The sequence below is a fragment of the Sorex araneus genome, chromosome 11 (genome assembly GCF_027595985.1).
Source record: "Sorex araneus isolate mSorAra2 chromosome 11, mSorAra2.pri, whole genome shotgun sequence".
NCBI classification, from domain to species: domain Eukaryota; kingdom Metazoa; phylum Chordata; class Mammalia; order Eulipotyphla; family Soricidae; genus Sorex; species Sorex araneus.
This window is the reverse complement of record NC_073312.1, coordinates 24,842,833-24,860,605: the sequence shown is the minus strand read 5'-3', so window position 1 is coordinate 24,860,605 and position 17,773 is coordinate 24,842,833. Positions and strand designations below refer to the sequence as shown.

The 17,773-nt window shown below is 46.5% G+C and overlaps 1 pseudogene; it reads left to right on the top strand.

The window, feature by feature from the left end:
* The first annotated feature begins 16,131 nt into the window (after nucleotides 1-16,131).
* LOC129399547 (U6 spliceosomal RNA) lies at nucleotides 16,132-16,232 on the top strand (annotated as a pseudogene).
* The last annotated feature ends 1,541 nt before the right edge of the window (nucleotides 16,233-17,773 follow it).

Genomic DNA, 17,773 nt, shown 5'->3' with positions numbered 1-17,773 from the left:
GAGTTTTCAGCCCAGACCTGTCTGTCTGGGATGATTTGGTGTCATGTTCTTTTGGTGATTAGTTGTGGAGTTGGGCCATTTCTCTGCTGTCAAGATGACAGGTGTCTCAAAATATTTCTATATAGTGTTGGTTAGAGTAAAAGTTGGCCAGGGCCAGAGCAATAGTACAGTGGGTAGGGCACTTACCTGCATGTGGTTGACCAAGGTTCAATCCCTGGCATCCCATATGGTCCCCTTGAGCATCACCAGGAGTAATTTCCTGAGTGCAGAGCCAGGAGCATTGCTGGGTGTGGTCCAAAGACTCCCCTCCTGAAAAAGTGAAAGTTTGCTGAGCCTGATCTGAGAGTTAACACTTGTCTTAGAAGACCATGCGGTGTTGTCAGAACATGGAGAGCAGGAAACCTGTCCCTGGTTAGGCTAACCAGAGACCCTTCTCTAGGGATTTTCTTAAAAGTTCCTTGAGTAAACAGTAACTGGAATTGAAGACTGCTAATCTGGATATTTGAAAAGAAATGAATTGGCATTTCCCCCCCCATTCCTTCCCCTCATGCTTTCATTTATATCATGCCTTTTAAATTTAATAAAGTGAAAATTAAACTTCTAAGACTGAAGATATGGCTCCAGAGGATGGAGCTACGTGCCTGGCACATGAGGCCCTGAGTTCCATTCCTGGCCCCAGGTATGCTCTCCATCTCCATCACCTTTGTCTATCACCCTTGGGTCCTTCAGCTCATACCCACCCACCTGTGGTACAGCTGTGGCACCAGTGATAGCAGAGCTGCGAGGCTCATGCTTGGAACACGTGGGTCTTAAACTCGATTTATTACCTACAGTTTGCCTACCATCTAACTCCCTCGGAAGGGCTGGGGCATGTGGTTCGGTAGTAGGGCAAGTATCTTGCATAAATGAGCCTCTAGGTTCTCTCGTTGGCACTACAAAACAAACACAGCTGCAGACTGAACCGTGAGCAATCCCTGACCCTTCCCCCACCAGAAATGAAAAACACAGTTCCCTGAGAGCTCATTGTTCAGTGGGGAATGTTGGGCATTGGAAAGTAACCTGGTTTGGAATGGTTCCATTGCCACTTGAGGTGGCCTATCAAGAGGCAAGAGGTCAAAGAGAACAGGAGTTGAGGCACATAAACCCCTAGCACCACAGTCTCCTGATCCAGCTAACTGCTGGCATCACATCTAAGAATTGCTGGGAGTGACCCCTGAGCAACATTTGGGAGCACCCCCACCAAAAAAAAAAAATCCAAGAGTAAAGGTGATGGATGGAGAGAGCTCATGTAGCTCATGTCCTAGGGCGCCATCCTGCTTGTAAGGCTTACGAGCGACTTATATATTTTCAAAAATCAGGAAGTCTGTTTTCAGAAGGACCAGTTACAGTGGGCAGGAGCAATAGTACAGCAGGCAAAGCGCTTGCCTTGCCTCAACAAACCTGGGTTTGATTCCCTGCATCCTATGTGGTCCCTTGAATGCTGTCAGAGTAATTCCTGAGTGTGGAGCTGGGTGTAACCCAGGTGTGGCCCAAAACAATACAGAAAGGGCTGGTAGCCGACTGACAACCGCTCACCAGCATGGTCAGTGCATTTCCTCATGGGCTGCTTCTAAGACATATTTAAATGCATTTTCTTCATAATAGATTTTTAAAAATTTTCTAGAGGAGGGTCATATAGGAAACTTTTTCTTTTTGGGGTGTGTGTGTGTGGCACATGGGCTGGAGCAATAGCACAGCGGTAGGGTGTTCGCCTTGCACGCGGCTGACCTGGGTCCGATTCCTCCACCCCTCTCGGAGAGCCCGGCAAGCTACCAAAAGTATCTCACCCGCACACAGAGCCTGGCAAGCTACCCATGGTGTATTTGACATGCCAAAAACAGTAACAAACAAGTCCTGCAATGGAGATGTTACTGGCACCCGCTTGAACAAATCGATGAGCAACGGGATGAGAGTGACAGTGACAGTGTGGGACACACCTGGTGGTGCTTTGGGGCTACTCTTGATTCTGTGCTCAGGGTTGTTCCTGCTAGTGCTTGGAGGACTATGCAGTGCAGGTAATTGAACCTGGGTCTTCTGTACACTTTGTGCTCAGCACATTTTGAGCCATCTCTCTGGCCCAAAGGAAGTGCTCTTTCACTCTCAACAGCCCTTGAGTTTGCTGGTTTTTTTTTTCATTTTTTAATCCAATTCTCTCCTCCTCCTCCTCCTGCTCCTCCTTCTCCTGCTTTTCCTTCTCCTTTTTCTCCTTGTCCTTTTCCCCCTCCTCCTTGTCCTCCTCCTCCCCCACTCCCCTTCCTTCTCTATTCCGGCTATTTCCGGTTCTGTGCTCAGGGGTCATCCAGGTGGTGTGGGCCCACTTCATGTGAAGCATGTCTCAACCCATTGAGCCATGTCCTTGTCGCATGAATACAGCTCTTCATTTCTTTGGGCCAGCTTCAGGAACTGCTGTACCTAACCCTTGGGGGACAAGCAAGAGAAGAAGACCATGTCCCAAGATTCTGAAGAAAGTATCAGCTTATCAGATGTGAGGAAGGCATATGCCATGCAAAGAAGAGGAAGGTTTTCCAGTGGGAAAAAAAAAAAGAGGGCATTTAGGTTAGCTCAAATGGGAGATCAGGGTGAGATCATACAAGTTTGACCCATGCATGATCCATGGCCTTTTGTGTCCATACCCAGAGTGAATTTTTTTTTTTTTTTTTTTTGCTTTTTGGGTCACACCTGGCGATGCTCGGGGGTTACTCCTGGTTCTGCACTCAGGAATTACTTCTGGCGGTGCTCAGGGGACCATATGGGATGCTGGGGATCAAACCCAGGTCGGCCGCATGCAAGGCAAACGCCCTCCCCGCTGTGCTATCGCTTCAGCCCCCTCCCCGAGTGAATTTTTTCAATTAATATTTTTATTAAATCACCATGTGGAAAATTACAAAGCTTTCAGTCTTAAGTCTCAGTTTTACGATGTTCAAACAACCATCCCTTCACTAGTGCATATATTCCACCACCAAAAAGCCCCAGTATAACTCCCACCCCCCCAAGCCCCCCCACCCCCATGTGTAACTGATAAATTTCACTTCACTTTCTCTTTAGTTTGGTTACATTCAATATTTCAACAAAAACTCACTACTATTGTTTGGATTTTCCCCCCTAGAATCAGACCTGAAGAGATATGATATTGCAGCTGCGTGGTTTTGGATTTCTGTATTTTAGTAACTAAGTCCAGGGAAATTTCTGGCAGAAATTGGATCATTGCAAGCTTGTACCTCTCATTCGTGGTCCTCATAAGCTGGCAGTCGCCACGCCTTACCCGCCCCCCCCCCAGCAAGGAAAAGGCGAGAGAGAAAAACCTTTCCCCTCCTGGGCAAGCATGGGGCTGCGAAATAGTTCACAGTCTAGAGACATCTCTGCAAGAAGCTGCCAGTACCAAAAGCAGTTTAGCTGGCCTCTGGAATCATGCTCGTGCAGCTGCGGAGAGGCCGCACACCACGTGAATTTTTTGTTTGGGCTACCTGAGAATGTTAGAGAATGGGTAATCCAAAGCAATGCTCTGGCACTGAGAGAGCAAAGCATAAAGTCCTACTGACCACCTCTGTTCCTTCCCCTCGCTCCCTGCAGTTTGCATAAATTGTCTTTACTGAGGTCAGCAGGTGGCGCTCATGCCCACTATGTGGGGTGTTGGGGTTATTTGTTTTGGGGATCAAACCCGGATTGACTGTAAGCAAACACCTACCCACTGTACTATCTCTCTGGCCCTGCAGACAATTTATTTTTTCTTTTTGGGTCATACCCGGTGATGCTCAGGGGTTACTCCTGGCTTTGCACTCAGGAATCACTCCTGGCGGTGCTCAGGGGACCATGTGGGATGCTGGGAATTGAACCCGGGTCGGTCTCGTGCAAGGCAAACACCCTACCCGCTGTGCTATTGCTACAGCCCCCCTGCAGACAATTTTTAAAAAGGAACATTGCAATAATCTGTCACTATCATCCCGTTGCTCATTGATTTGCTCGAGCGGGCACCAGTAACGTCTCCATCGTGAGACTTGTTGTTACTGTTTTTGGCATATCGAATGCACCACGGATAGCTTGCCAGGCTATATATTATCAATTTTCCCTTTCTTGTTTTTTTGTGCTTATTATTATTATATATTTTGATTTCATTTATGCTATGAACCAGTGGCTTTCTCATTCTGGTTTTGTTTTTTGATATGTGTGATGTGGAGTCCAACCCAGGGACTCATATGCAAACTGTATACTCTACCTTGGAGTAATGCCCGTAGCCCAGCACCCACTTAAAAAAAATATATATATATATATATTTTTTTTTAATTGAATCACCATGAGAACAGTTACAAAGCTTTCAGGTTTAAGTCTCAGTCGTACAATAATCAAACACCCATCCCTTCACCAGTGCACATGTTCCACCACCAAGAACCCCAGTATATCCCCCAACCCCCATGCTGCCTGTGTGGCTGGTGATTTTCACTTTACTCTCTCTTTACTTTGTTTACATTCAATTTTCGACAGAAAAACCACTATTATTATTTGGATTATTTCCCCAACAATCAGACCTGCCAAAAAGGCATCATTAAATCATTTGTTTTCTATTACTGATGATGAAGAGCATATGATGTCGCACGGCCCTGATGGCGGCCGCGTGGATTTGGAATTCTGGTATTTTAGTAATTAAGTCCAGAGGTATTTCTGTCAGCAGCTGCTGTGTTCCGAGATTGGTTTGTGTGCCTCAGGGATCGTGGCTGTTCAGGAGCGAAGGAGTGCAGGGCCGGTTCCACCCCTACCCGCATGGCAAGAGTTCCCCAGTGCCCCATCACTGCAGGCTCCTACCTCTTTGTCCAATTGGCAGTCGTCATGCTGCCGCAAAGGGGAAAAGGCCGAGGGACAAAAACCCTTCCCCTCCTGGGGCTGCTGGGGGCCGTAGCTTAGTTCACAGTCCAGGAGCATTTCTGCCAGCAAACAAGATTGGTTTTACCAGCACCCACTTTCATCCCATCTCAGTACTTTACATTTCTGTATTGTATTATTATCACTTTTTGTTGTTTGTGGGCCACACCCAGCCCTGCTTCTAGCTCAGATGCTGTGCCAGGAAATAACCTGGGTTGTTCTGCATGCAAAGTAGGCACTGTTGCCCTTCGAACGATTTCCCTGGCTCCTCGAAATTATTGTTTATTTGTAGCCAAAAATTTCATTTGGATTCTTTTTAAGGCTGTGTGTGTGTGCATACCCGAGGTGGGAAGAGATGGGGGCGGTGAGGAAGTCACACCTAGTGATGCTCAGGGATTACTCCTGGCTCTGCACTCAAGAATTACTTCTGGGGGCCGGAGCGATAGCACAGCGGGTAGGGCGTTTGCCTTGCATGCGGCCGACCCGGGTTCAATCCCCGGCATCCCATATGGTCCCCCAAGCACTGCCAGGAGTAATTCCTGAGTGCAAAGCCAGGAGTAACCCCTGAGCATCACTGGGTGTGACCCAAAAAAAGCAAAAAAAAAAAAAAGAATTACTTCTGGCAGTACTCAGGGGACCATATGGGATGCCGGGGAAAGCACTTTACCAGCTGTACTATCTCTCCAGTCCCTCATTTGGATATTTTATATATTTTTCACTTCTCTAATTATGGTTAGGATTTCATCTACCTCTTTGAACTTATGGATCATATAATCTATGTTTGACAAAGGTATGTGTACACTGTGCTATCTCTCGGGTCCTGAGAACATTTATAATAGGTCTTCTTGTTCCTTTAACCTGTTGATGTGATTTCTTCAGTTCTCAGATCTGTCTAGTGCTTCAGAGTCTGGCCCACTTTGATCATTTGTGTCTCAGACCAAAATCCCTTGGAGTTTTATTGTCTTTGCACCTCTTCAGAAATTTGCCATAAATCTGAGCCATGTATATGCTAGTGGCTGTGGAGTGTGGGTGCAGCTGCCGGGGGTTTAGCAGGGCAGGGACTCGGCCTGCCCCCCTCCCAAGTGGGGGAACCCGAGTTTTCAGCCTGAAGACCAGTGAACCCGTGAGTTTTATTGGCCTGGCATCACTTCTGAGATTAGCAGTGAAACTGAAGTTGGGATCTTTACGTGTCAGCAGCTGTGGGATGTGTGACATCTTTTTAAAAATAACCAATTTGCTACTTCTCGCTCTGCAACTCAGGAATTACTCCTAGTGGTGCTCGGGGAACCATATTGGATAGTGGGGATTGAACCCTGGCTTGGCCGCATGCAAGGCAAATACCCCACCTCCCATACTATTGCTTCAGCCCCTCCAAAGTAACTGTTGAGGGGCTGGAGTGATAGCATAGCAGGTAGGGCGTTTGCCTTGCACGCGGCCGACCCGGGTTCAAATCCCAGCATCCCATATGGTCCCCTGAGCACCGCCAGGAGTAATTCCTGAGTGCAGAGCCAGGAGTGACCCCTGTGCATTGCCAGGTGTGACCCAAAACCCCCCCCAAAAAAACAACAAAAAAAACAAAAAACAAAGTAACTGTTGACATTCTATCTGGTTGCCACTAGCCACATGCTACTAGCTTCATTTCAGAGGGACGCACCTCATTGATCTGACAAGTCTATAGATGAGGTAGCTTACACCAGTGAACGGGGTGCTGTGGAGAGCTTGCTGGTGGTAGAAAGGAGAGGACAGTGTGGAGGGTGTTCAGCCAAGCTCCTGATCTCTGGGCTTGACAGTGCTAAGAAAGCAGCTGCTCTCTGCATTGCTACATAGCTCTCTATAATGCTTGATGAATTGTCTACACCCACTGCCAGGGGACACGACGGCCTCATACAATCTTCTTGAGTAATATTGGCTTGTGGTAAGTATGATTAGTTAGTTGCAAAATGGACATGTGATACAATACGGTGTAATGTGGGAATATTTAGTCTGTTGGAGGTTAATGATAAATAAATCATCTATAATACTAGTTCTAGTACTCAAAGAATTTATAATTTAATGGAAAGAAAAAAACAAGTATCTACATAACATTAAATTAAACAAAAAAAGAAAAACAGGGGCTGAAGAGATAACCCAAAGGGCTGGACCACGTGCCTTACATGCAGGGGCCCAGGTTCGATCTCCATAACCACAAGGTCCCTGAATACTGGGGGAGGCAACCTAACTGAGCTTGGGTTAGCCCTGAACACCCATAGAAAGGAAAAAGGAAAGTAAAAAAAAGGGAAAGAAAGGAAAAGAAAAGAAGGAAGAAGGAAGGAAAAGAAAAAAAAAGAACAGAACTCTTCCCATTCAATTAAAAAGACAAGTAAAAAATGGCAGAGGGGCTGGAGAGATAGTATATAGCACTTGCCTTACATGCGGTTAATCCTGGTTTGCTCCCTGTCACCACATATGGGCCCCTGAGCACTTCCAGGAGTGATCCCTGAGCTCACAGCCAAGGAGTTATCCCTGAAAACCACTGGATGTGATGCCCAAGACTCAAAATAAACTAACTAAAATAAATAAGATACACCCGTGGGCAATGATCACATCATTTGTATTTATCAGAAATACCTTGTCAGGGGGCTGGAGCGACAGCACAGTGGGGAGGGCGTTGGCTTTGCCCTCGACCAACCCGGGTTCGATTCCCAGCATCCCATTGGGTCCCCCGAGCACCGCCAGGGGTGATTCCTGAGTGCATGATCCAGGAGGAACCCCTGAGCATCGCCGGGTGTGATCCCCAAAGCAAAAAAAAAAAAATACCTTGTCAGAAATACCTCTGGACAAGAGATGTTCAGTAACATTAAACATCAAGGAAATATGGTTCAAAAGCATAATGGGAGGCAGGGGGGTGTGGCCCTGTGGTGAAGTGTGCCTGGTATGCTTGAGTGCTGGCTTAATCCCCAGCACTGAATAACCAAAAACCCTAGAAACCGTTTCCCTTAGTTTAGGATGGCTATAATAAAAAATGTTCATCAATGGCTGAAAAAATAGCAGTGCTCCTACATTAAAAAAAAAATGTGGTGAGATATGTAGAAATTGGGTCTTTGATTTTCTATTTTGTTTGTTTGTTTTAGGTCACCCTGCAATGCCCGGAGTCTGCACTCAGGGCTCTGGCTCTGGCCCTGGCTCTGCACTCAGAAATTAACTCCTGGCAGTGCTCGGGGGACCATATGGGATGCCAGGGATAGAACTTGGTTGGCTGTGTGCAAGAACAAGCGGCCTAGCTGCTATACTATCTCTCCAGCCCCTGTTTTTCTTTTTTGTTAAATTTAATTTAATATTATGTAAATATTTGTTTTTTTTCTTTCCATTAAATTGTAAATTCCTTGAGTACTGTTACTAGGTTATAGATTATTTATTTATCACTAACCTCAAGCAGACTAAATATTCCCACACTACACCATGTCGTATCATATGTACATTTTGCAACTAATTTGTCATAGTTACCACAAACCTGTATTACTCAAGAAGATTATATGAGGCTGCCTTGCCCCCCAGTAGTGGGTGTAGAGAGTTCCGGTATGATTGCTCCAGCCCCAATATTCACAGTTTAAAAAAATATTTTGGAGCGATAGTACAAGCAGGTAGGGTGCCTTGCACATGATCAACCTGGGTTTAATTCCTAGCACTTCATATGATTCCCTGAGCACCACTGGGAGTGATTCCTAAGTGCAGAGCTAGGAACAACCCCTGAGAACCACCAATATGGCTCAAATGCCCACCCCCACCCAAAAAAAAAATTCTTTGGTAGAGGTGAAGAAATCAGATTCCAGAATGCAGTAACTGTAGGAATTGAGTTAAAGATGGTCTCTGCAAGATCCTTCCAGATCCACTCGCCTCTCGTCCTCTGTGCTGTAGGAACTCCCCACAACTGACTGATAATCTGCCTCCTAGACCATCTGGCTGCTGAACCATCTGGCTGCTGTTGAATTTAGCCACCGGAGCACATTGTGGAGCAATGTGGGGCAGAGTGGAGCAAGGACGGGCGAGCAGAGGCAGCATGTGGCAGTGAGAGCAGGCTGTTCCGGTTCCCAGTCTCTGGGCGGCTGGGGGCACTGGGTCTCGTGAGACAATGCTCCCAACTGTATTCTGGCCCTGGCTCCCTCCCCCCACAATTTTCCTAGGGGTGCAGTGCTCCCCAGCACAAAGATACAGTTTTTTTAGTTTAATGGTTCCTTTATTCAATTTTATTCTAGAGTTTCTGAATTTGGGAATGCTGAATGTAGTGGAAAGAGCAAAGGATATGTTGTAGGGAGAACCCTGAAGATTTGGGTGGTGGGTCTGGGTCTCACTCGGCTCTGCTCAGAGCTGACTACTGTATCTGTGCTCAGGGGTCAACCCTTGTGGTTCTCATGGGACTGTATATGCTGCCGGGAATCAAACTTGGGTCTGCTGCATGCAAGGCAAGTACTTTACCTGCAATACTATGTCTCCAGCTTTGGAACCTTGAGTTTTTTTTTTTTAATCAAACCAGGCAATGTTCAGGGGTTACTCCTGTCTCTGCACTCAGGAATTACTCCATGCAAGCTTGGGGGACCATGTGGGATGCCATGAATTGAACCCTGGTTAGCTGTGTGCAAGGCAAGCTTCCTACCTGCTGTGCTATCTCCCTGCCACAGAACATTGAGATTTTTTTTTTTTTTGCTTTTTGGGTCACACCTGGCGATGCACAGGGGTTACTCCTGGCTCTGCACTCAGGAATTACCCCTGGCCCTGCTCAGGGGACCATATGGGATGCTGGGATTTGAACTCGGGTCGGCCGCGTGCAAGGCAAACGCCCTACCCGCTGTGCTATCTCTCCAGCCCCAGAACATTGAGATTTTGATAGGCTGCAGGGTGTGGCATGTGGATTCTGACTTGCAAAAATGTTCTCACAAACTGAGGAATAGAAGATAGTCCAGTGAGAAACACAAGATCCGGACTGGGACCAGCTGTGGTCTCACCCGAGGGGAGCGTTCCCAAAGGCTCCTCCGTGTACAGCTCCAACGGGGAAGAGAATGGACACCCTACCACACTGTCAGACACAGAAAACTGCTGGGACACAGAGGAGCTGGAAAAGTGCCATGTCCCAAGAAAGCCAAGAAAATAGAGGTTCTTAGAGATTATCCCAGGAAAGTGTCTAAGCCAGAAGGTGAAGTGTCAGGATCCAGATTCCACCTTGTGTCACTCACATCATTGGGAGGCAAACGGAAAGAGCAGGTCCTGGAATGCCGGGTCTTGCTAACACCTGTACCACCTGGAGCTCACTTCCTCTTGTGCTGCAATCAGAGCAGAGTGAGGTGATCTCCTATCACAGACCACAGACCTGAGGGCTTGGAATACACTCTCCAGATCCTGCTCCCTCCCTCCCCCCTTCACCTCCTCCTCCTCCTCTCCATCTCTTTCTTTCTTTTTTTTTTTTTTTTTTTTTGCTTTTTGGGTCACACTCGGCGATATTCAGGGGTTACTCCTGGCTCTGCACTCAGGAATTACTCCTGGTGGTGCTCAGGGGACCATATGGGATGCTGGGAATCGAACCCGGGTCGGCCATGTGCAAGTCAAATGCCCTACCCACTGTGCTATTGCTCCAGCCCCTCTTTTTCTTTTCTTTTTTTTTTCCTCCATTCCTCCCTGCTTCCTTCTTTTCTTCCTTTCTAACTTCCTTCTACATTATATATCAATATATATATGTATACACACATATATATACATATATATAATTTTTGGGTCACACCTGGTAGTGCTCAAGGCTTACTCCTGGCTCTGTGCTCAGACATCACTCCTAGTGAGGCTTGGGCACCATATATAGTGCCAGGGATCAAACCAGGGTTGGCCTGGTGCAAGCCCCTCCTCTTCAGCCCCTACACCCTTCTTTTCCCTACTCCCTGTCTCTCTTCTCCCCAGTTCTTCCAGCCCTTGAAAAGCACACAGCGGACTTCCTTTCCTGCAAGGTGGCAGGGCTTGTAAATAGACTAGCTCCTTTATACTGGAGGTTTCCCTGGGTCACTCTGGAAATCCTCTATGTTTTGTCAGGATTTTCCCCCTTTGATTCAACAGAGAACTTTGGTTGGGCAGATGACTCCTCCAATAAGATCCTGAAATTTGGGTTCTGGGACAGTCCTCTGGGGCCCACTGACTCCTTGAGTGGGTGTGGCCAGTTCCATAGACTCTCCTCTCTCCTCACATTTACTGTGAAGCAGGTATTGACCTCATCTGCAGGAAGCCAGCTCTCTCTTATGAGCCCAAACTTGCAAGCTGTCTGGGTACAGATAACTTATGTATGCAATTTTTTTTGTAGGGAGTGGGATCACACCTGGCAATGCTCAGGGGTTCTCCTAGTTCTGCACTCAGAAATTACTCCTGGTGGTACCTGGGGGGACTATATGGGATGCCAGAAATCAAGCCTAGGTTGGCCAAATGCAAAGCAAACAACCGCTGTACTATCGCCCAGCCTCTGTGTGCAATTTCCATCACTATAATTAATCAATCCCTGGCACTGCATGGTTCCCCCTGAATACTGCCAGGTATGTCATCCCCCCCCCCCCGCTAAAAACAAAACCCAAAATATAGAACTTAAGGGCCAGAGACTAAGACTAAGGCACTGGCTTAGCAAATAGCCATGGCCACACCCTGGTTTAAATTTCAGCACCACTGCATTTGGTTTCCTGAGCACTGCCAGCCATGGCATCTGGGCGCAGACCTAGGTGAGGGGCTGGAGCTACAGTACTGCTGGTCGGGCATTTACCTTGCACGTGGCTGAACTGGGTTCAATCCCCAGCATCCCAGATGGTTCCCTGAGCAACCCCAAGAATAATTTCTGAATTCAGAGCCAGGAGTAACCCCTGAGCACTGTTGGGTGTGGCCAAAAAAGAAAAAAAAAACAAGGGAAAAGAACGAAGTATGGCACCTGAGCACCACCAGGTATGACTCCCCCCAAAAAAACTTAATAATTTGGGGGGCAGGGGCTGAAGAGCACTTGGATTGACTCAGTGGCAATAGTACTGGCAAGGTGGCAGGGTGGAGAGGGGGCCAGCATCAGCCTTCAAGAAGCTCAGAGCTTGGAGGCCACCAAGACTACAAGCAGTGATCGGAGTGGAAGGGTAATGGAACTAAAAGTGAAGGTGCTAAGTAAGTGCTCTCTCTCTGTCCCATCTTTGTAATATATTCCCAGCCCCTCCACTGCTGCTGTTGCCTGGTCACTCTCACTCCTGGCTACAATCCTCAGAGAATGCTCATTTGGTTGCGGTGTCCACTGTTAATCCTAAAAGGGCAAGCTCTGTCCTCACACTCATGGCCCCAGTCTCGCAAGGCAAGGACTTTTACCACTGGACCCTCCTTAGCCCCGCAGATAATTCTGATCTTTGTTTTTTTGTTTGTTTGTTTGTTTGTTTTGGGGCCACACCCAGTAGTGCTCAGGGACTACTCCTGGCTCTGTGCTGGGGGGCCAGGTGACGCTGGAGTGGAACCAGGGCCTCCTACATACAAAGCATCCCCTTAGCTTGCTGATTTTCCCTCCCACTCTATACAGATCTCAACCAATGCCTGACACAGCAAAACTCAGTGAATGTTAGTTGCTATTATTATCTTTTACTAATATTATTTTGGGGACATATTTGGCAGTGCTTGGACGTTACACCTGGTTTTGTGCTCAGGATTTCTCCTGACAGTGCTTAAGGGATCAATACAGTGCCCAGAATCCAGCTTGGGTTAGTTGCATGCAAAGTAAGCACTTTGTCCCCTGTATTATCTCTCTAGTCCTATATATTATTTTAGTTTTGTTTTTTTAGTCACTGCAGCTGGTCCTCGGGGCTTATTCCTGGCTTCTGCTCAAGGATTCATATGGGATGCCAGTGATTGAACCTGGGTCAGCTGTGTGCAAGGCAAATGCCATAGCCACTGTACTATCTCTCCGGTCCCCTGATCCTATGTTTTAAAGCATTATTATGTTTGAGTAATGTTACAAACTATTTCAAAATTTTTTTTTTTGGTTTTTGGGTCACACCTGGCTATGCACAGGGGTGACTCCTGGCTCTTCACTCAGGAATTACCCCTGGGTGGTGCTCAGAGGATCATATGGGATGCTGGGTTTAGAACCCGGGTCAGCCTCATGCAAGGCAAACGCCCTCCCTGCTGTGCTATCGCTCCAGCCCCCTATTTCAAAATTTTAAGTCTAAAAAATGGTACCTGAACCAGAGTGATAGTACAGTGGGTAGGGTCTTGGCTGACCATGCTTCGATCCCTGGCATCCCTTGTGGCTGCTGAGCCCTGCCAGAAATGATCCCTGAGTGCAGAGCCAGGAGTAAATCCGATCACCACTGAGTATGCCCCCCACCGTAAAAAATAGTGCCATCTCTTTAAAATTTTCAGTCTGGGGTGGAGAACTAGCACAGGAAGGAAGTCTCTTGCCTTACGTCCCACTGACCCTGGTTAGAATTCCTGGCACCACCAGAGATCCTGAGCACAGAGCCAGGAACAGTCCTTATGCACCACCAGATGTGGCCCAAACTCCCCCCTGGCCCTTCCCTCCCAAAAGACAAACGAAATTTTTGAATCTAAGGGCCAGAGGGGTAGTACAGAGGGTACTGCATGCTGATGACCCTGGTTTGACCCCCAGTATCCAATATGGTCCTCAAGCACCACCAGGAGTAATTTCTGAGTGCAGAGCCAGAAGTAACCTCGAGCATGGCTGGCTGTTGCCCAAAAGCAAAAAAAAAAAAAAAAAATGAATCTAGATTTGGTTAATTTTTATACTGACTTTATTTGGGTTTTGTTATTTATTTATTTATTTATTTTTGGCTTTTTGGGTCACACCTGGCGATGCACAGGGGTTACTCCTGGCTCTGCACTCAGGAATTACCCCTGGCCATGCTCAGGGGACCATATGGGATGCTGGGATTAGAACCCGGGTCGGCCGCGTGCAAGGCAAACGCCCTACCCACTGTGCTATCGCTCCAGCCCCCGGGTTTTGTTATTATTTCTGTGATGATGGGGGATTGTATGCTTAGTTGTGGTGCTCACTGAGGTCACATACTTGATTGTGATGCTTGGAAACTTGGTTGAGGCAAAGGGGATTGAGATAGCAACACTCTCGAGATCACAATCAGCATGGGAGGCAGTGCCAAGAAAAAAGAACAATAAAAGTGATACACTGGCCTTACGTTTGTAAGGCAGCTGCTCCATCTTCTGTATCATCCCCAGGGCCTAGTTTCTTTCATTCTTTCCTTCCTTTCTTCCAGGTAAAAAGGCCTACCACCTTTCCCAACCAGTCAATTTGTCTCATACTAGGGGGCTTAAAGGACCATAAGTGGTGCCAGGAATTAAATCCAGGTCAGCCTCATGCAATGGGAAGCTCCTTAACCCACTGCACTATCTCTTGGCCCTTGTGTTTGCCGTCCTTCCCTTACTTAGCCTGTTGTTGGGATTCATCTTTGTTATTGAATGCACTGACCAGGGGCTGGAGTGATAGCACAGCGGGTGGGGCATTTGCCTTGCACGCGGCGACACGGGTTTGATTCTCAGCATCCCATATGGTTTCCAGAGCACCACCAGGAATGATTTCTGAGTGCAAACCCAGGAGTAACCCCTGAGCTTCCCCAGGTGTGACCCAAAAAGAAAAAAAAAAAGAGCTGAATGCACTGACCAGGGTAATAGTTCATTTTATTTTGGTACACAGCGGCATTTCAAATGTTAATGCAATGACTGGTTAACAAACATTTGTTTTGCTCCAGTTTGTGCCTATTGTGAATAATACAGTTACGCAACTTTGTGTATCTTTTTTTTTTTTCTTTTTGGGTCACACCCGGCGATGCACAGGGGTTACTCCTGGCTCATGCACTCAGGAATCACCCCTGGCGGTGCTCAGGGGACCATATGGGATGCTGGGAATCGAACCCGGGTAGGCCGCGTGCAAGGCAAACGCCCTACCCGCTGTGCTATCTCTCCAGCCCCTGTATATCATATTTATTGTTCTTTTTTCTAGGAATTCCTTGCAATTTTATGTGGGCATATGTTTATATTGTTTGGGGGTGACTTTCTAAGTTGCTGGATTATACGAAAAATGGGATTTCTGATTAGTGTGTGTATAACTTTGTATGATGCTACCAAACTATTTTCCAACATTTTGCAATTTCACCTCAATATATTGGAACTCTAGTTTGCCTCAATCTTTTTAACAGCTGTAGTGTATTTACTGGTCAAAAAGGGCTAGAGAGATAATTTAGGAGTTAAGGTGCTTGTTTTGCACCTAGCCAACCCTGGTTTGATCTCTAGCACTGCATATGGTCCCCTAAGTACCATCAGCTATAATTCCAGAGCACAGAACCAGGAGTAATCCCTGAGCACCGATATGTGAGGCCCAACTCTGCCCAGTGGTCCCTACCCCACCATAATAAAACAAAAAAGAATATATAGGCTTTCATTTTACTTTTTTATTCCATTTTCCTTTTCTCCTTTTTTTCTTTTTTGGTTTTTAGGCCACATTCAGTGATGCTCAGAAGTTACTTCTGACTCTGCACTCAGGAATTACTCTCAGTGGTACTCGGGGGACCATATAGGATGCCAGGGACCAAACCTGGATGGCTGCATGCAAGACAAGCATACTACCTGCTGTACTATTGCTCCAGCCCCTAAGTTTTTTGTTTTTCTTTTTTTTCTTTTTGGGTCACACCCAGCAATGCACAGGGGTTACTCTTGTACTCAGGAATTACTCCTGGCAGTGCTCAGGGGACCTTATGGGATGCTGGGAATTGAACCCAGGTCGACCGCGTGCAAGACAAATGCTTTACCTGCTGTGCTATCACTCCAGCCCCCATTTTCCATTTTTCTTTAAATAAAAAATACTTAAAAATAGAAGTCTTGGGGAAAAATTGAGTTAAATATTTTGTGAAATTGGACTGACTCTAAAGTTTACTTGACAAGCTAATGTGTGGGAGAGTAAAAAAAAATTTGAGGGGCTGGAGAGATAGCACAGCGGGTAGGGCGTTTGCCTTGCACGCGGCCGACCCGGGTTCAAATCCCAGCATCCCATATGGTCCCCTGAGCACGGCCAGGGGTAATTCCTGAGTGCAGAGCCAGGAGTAACCCCTGTGCATCGCCAGGTGTGACCCAAAAAGCAAAAAAAAAAAAAAAAAAAAAAAAAAAAAAAAAAAAAAAAAAATTTGAAAGTGACAATGAAGGGAATAGGTCCAAGAAGATATCAAACAGTCTCTAAAGCTACAGTAATTTATGCTTGGCGGCACATATGCTAAAATTGGAACAATACAGAGAAGATTAGCAAGACCCCTGCACAAGGATGACATGCAAATCGTGAAGCGTTCCATATTTTTAAAATTTGCATGTAAGTGGATGGACATGGAGAGTATCATGCGAAATGAAATTAGAAAGAGAGGGACAGACATAGAATGACTGCACTCATTTGTGGAATATAAAGTAGCATAATATGAGACTAATACCTAAGGACAGTAGAGATAAGGACCAGGAGGATCACTCCATGGTTTGGAACTCAGTCTCATGTGATGGGGGAAAAGGGAGTTGGGATGGAGAAGGGACCACTAAGTCGATGATGGTTGGAGGTATCAGTCAGAATGGGAGATGTGTGCTGAAAGTAGACTAAGGACCAAACATGATGGCCTCTTAGTATCTGTATTGCAAGCCATAACGCCCAGAATTAGAGAGTAAGAAGTAGTGTACCTGCCACAGAGGCATGGGGTGGGATGGGGCGGGCATGGCGGGAGGGATACTACGGACATTGGTGGTGGAAAATGTGCACTGGTGGAGGGATAGGTGTTTGATCATTGTATGACTGAAACGTAATCATGAAAGTTTGTAACTATATCTCATGGTGAACCATAAAAAAGGGGAAAAAAAGCTACAGTAATTTAAACACTTTACTGTCACATGCAAAACCTCCCAGAAGGCCAGGGATGTGGCTCAGTGGCAGAATATGAAGTATGTGCTTCACATGTGTGAAGCCCTGGGTATGATCTCCAGTATAGAAAAAAAAAAACCCAAACCAGCTCCTCCCTACAAGAAACCAACTTCCAGGGCGGCAGAGATTGGCAGCAGAGATTGTGCATCAGGTAGTCAAAGCACTTGCCTTGCACAATTGACCTGGGTTCAATCCTGGCACCCCAGATGGTCCTCCAAGCCCTGCAGTCAGGAGTAAGCCCTGAGCACCACCAGATAGAGTCTCAAAACCACAGACCTCCCCCAAAAAATGACTTCCCGAGAAATTGTAGAGTCTATAAAAGCATTTCTGAGGTGATAGATATTTCAGCCTACAATAAGAGTTATTTATTTATTTATTTATTTATTTATTTTTACATACTGCCTGGGAGTGCTCATGGTACCTTGTTCTGGGGATTAAATCTAAATCTCTTGCATGCAAAGTAGGATCCCAAATACCACATGGTTTCCCAAGAACACTGGGAGTAATGCCTAAACATAGAGTCAGGAGTAGCCCCCAGAATTCCTGGGTGTGACCCCCAAAACATAATGCAAATGAAATAAAAAACAAAATGAAATCCAGTCCCTTCCAATTACCCCTCTTTGGATACTTCCCATAGAAGGGATTCATGTATCTCTATTTTTCACTGTAGTGTCATTTGCTTTTATTTTGGTCTTAGGGCCACACCTGGAAATGCCCGGGGCTTATTTCTGGCTCTAGGCTCAGGGATCACTCCTGGTGGGCTCTGGGGGGGTCTGATGAGATGCCAGGGATTGAACCCAGGTCGGCCACATGCCAGACAAGCATCCAACCTGCTATACAATAAGAGTGCTGGACCCCACAGCATTATTTTTTTAAATAAATAAATCACAGTGAGATACACAGTTACAAGTTTGTTTATGATTGGGTTTTAGTCATTTA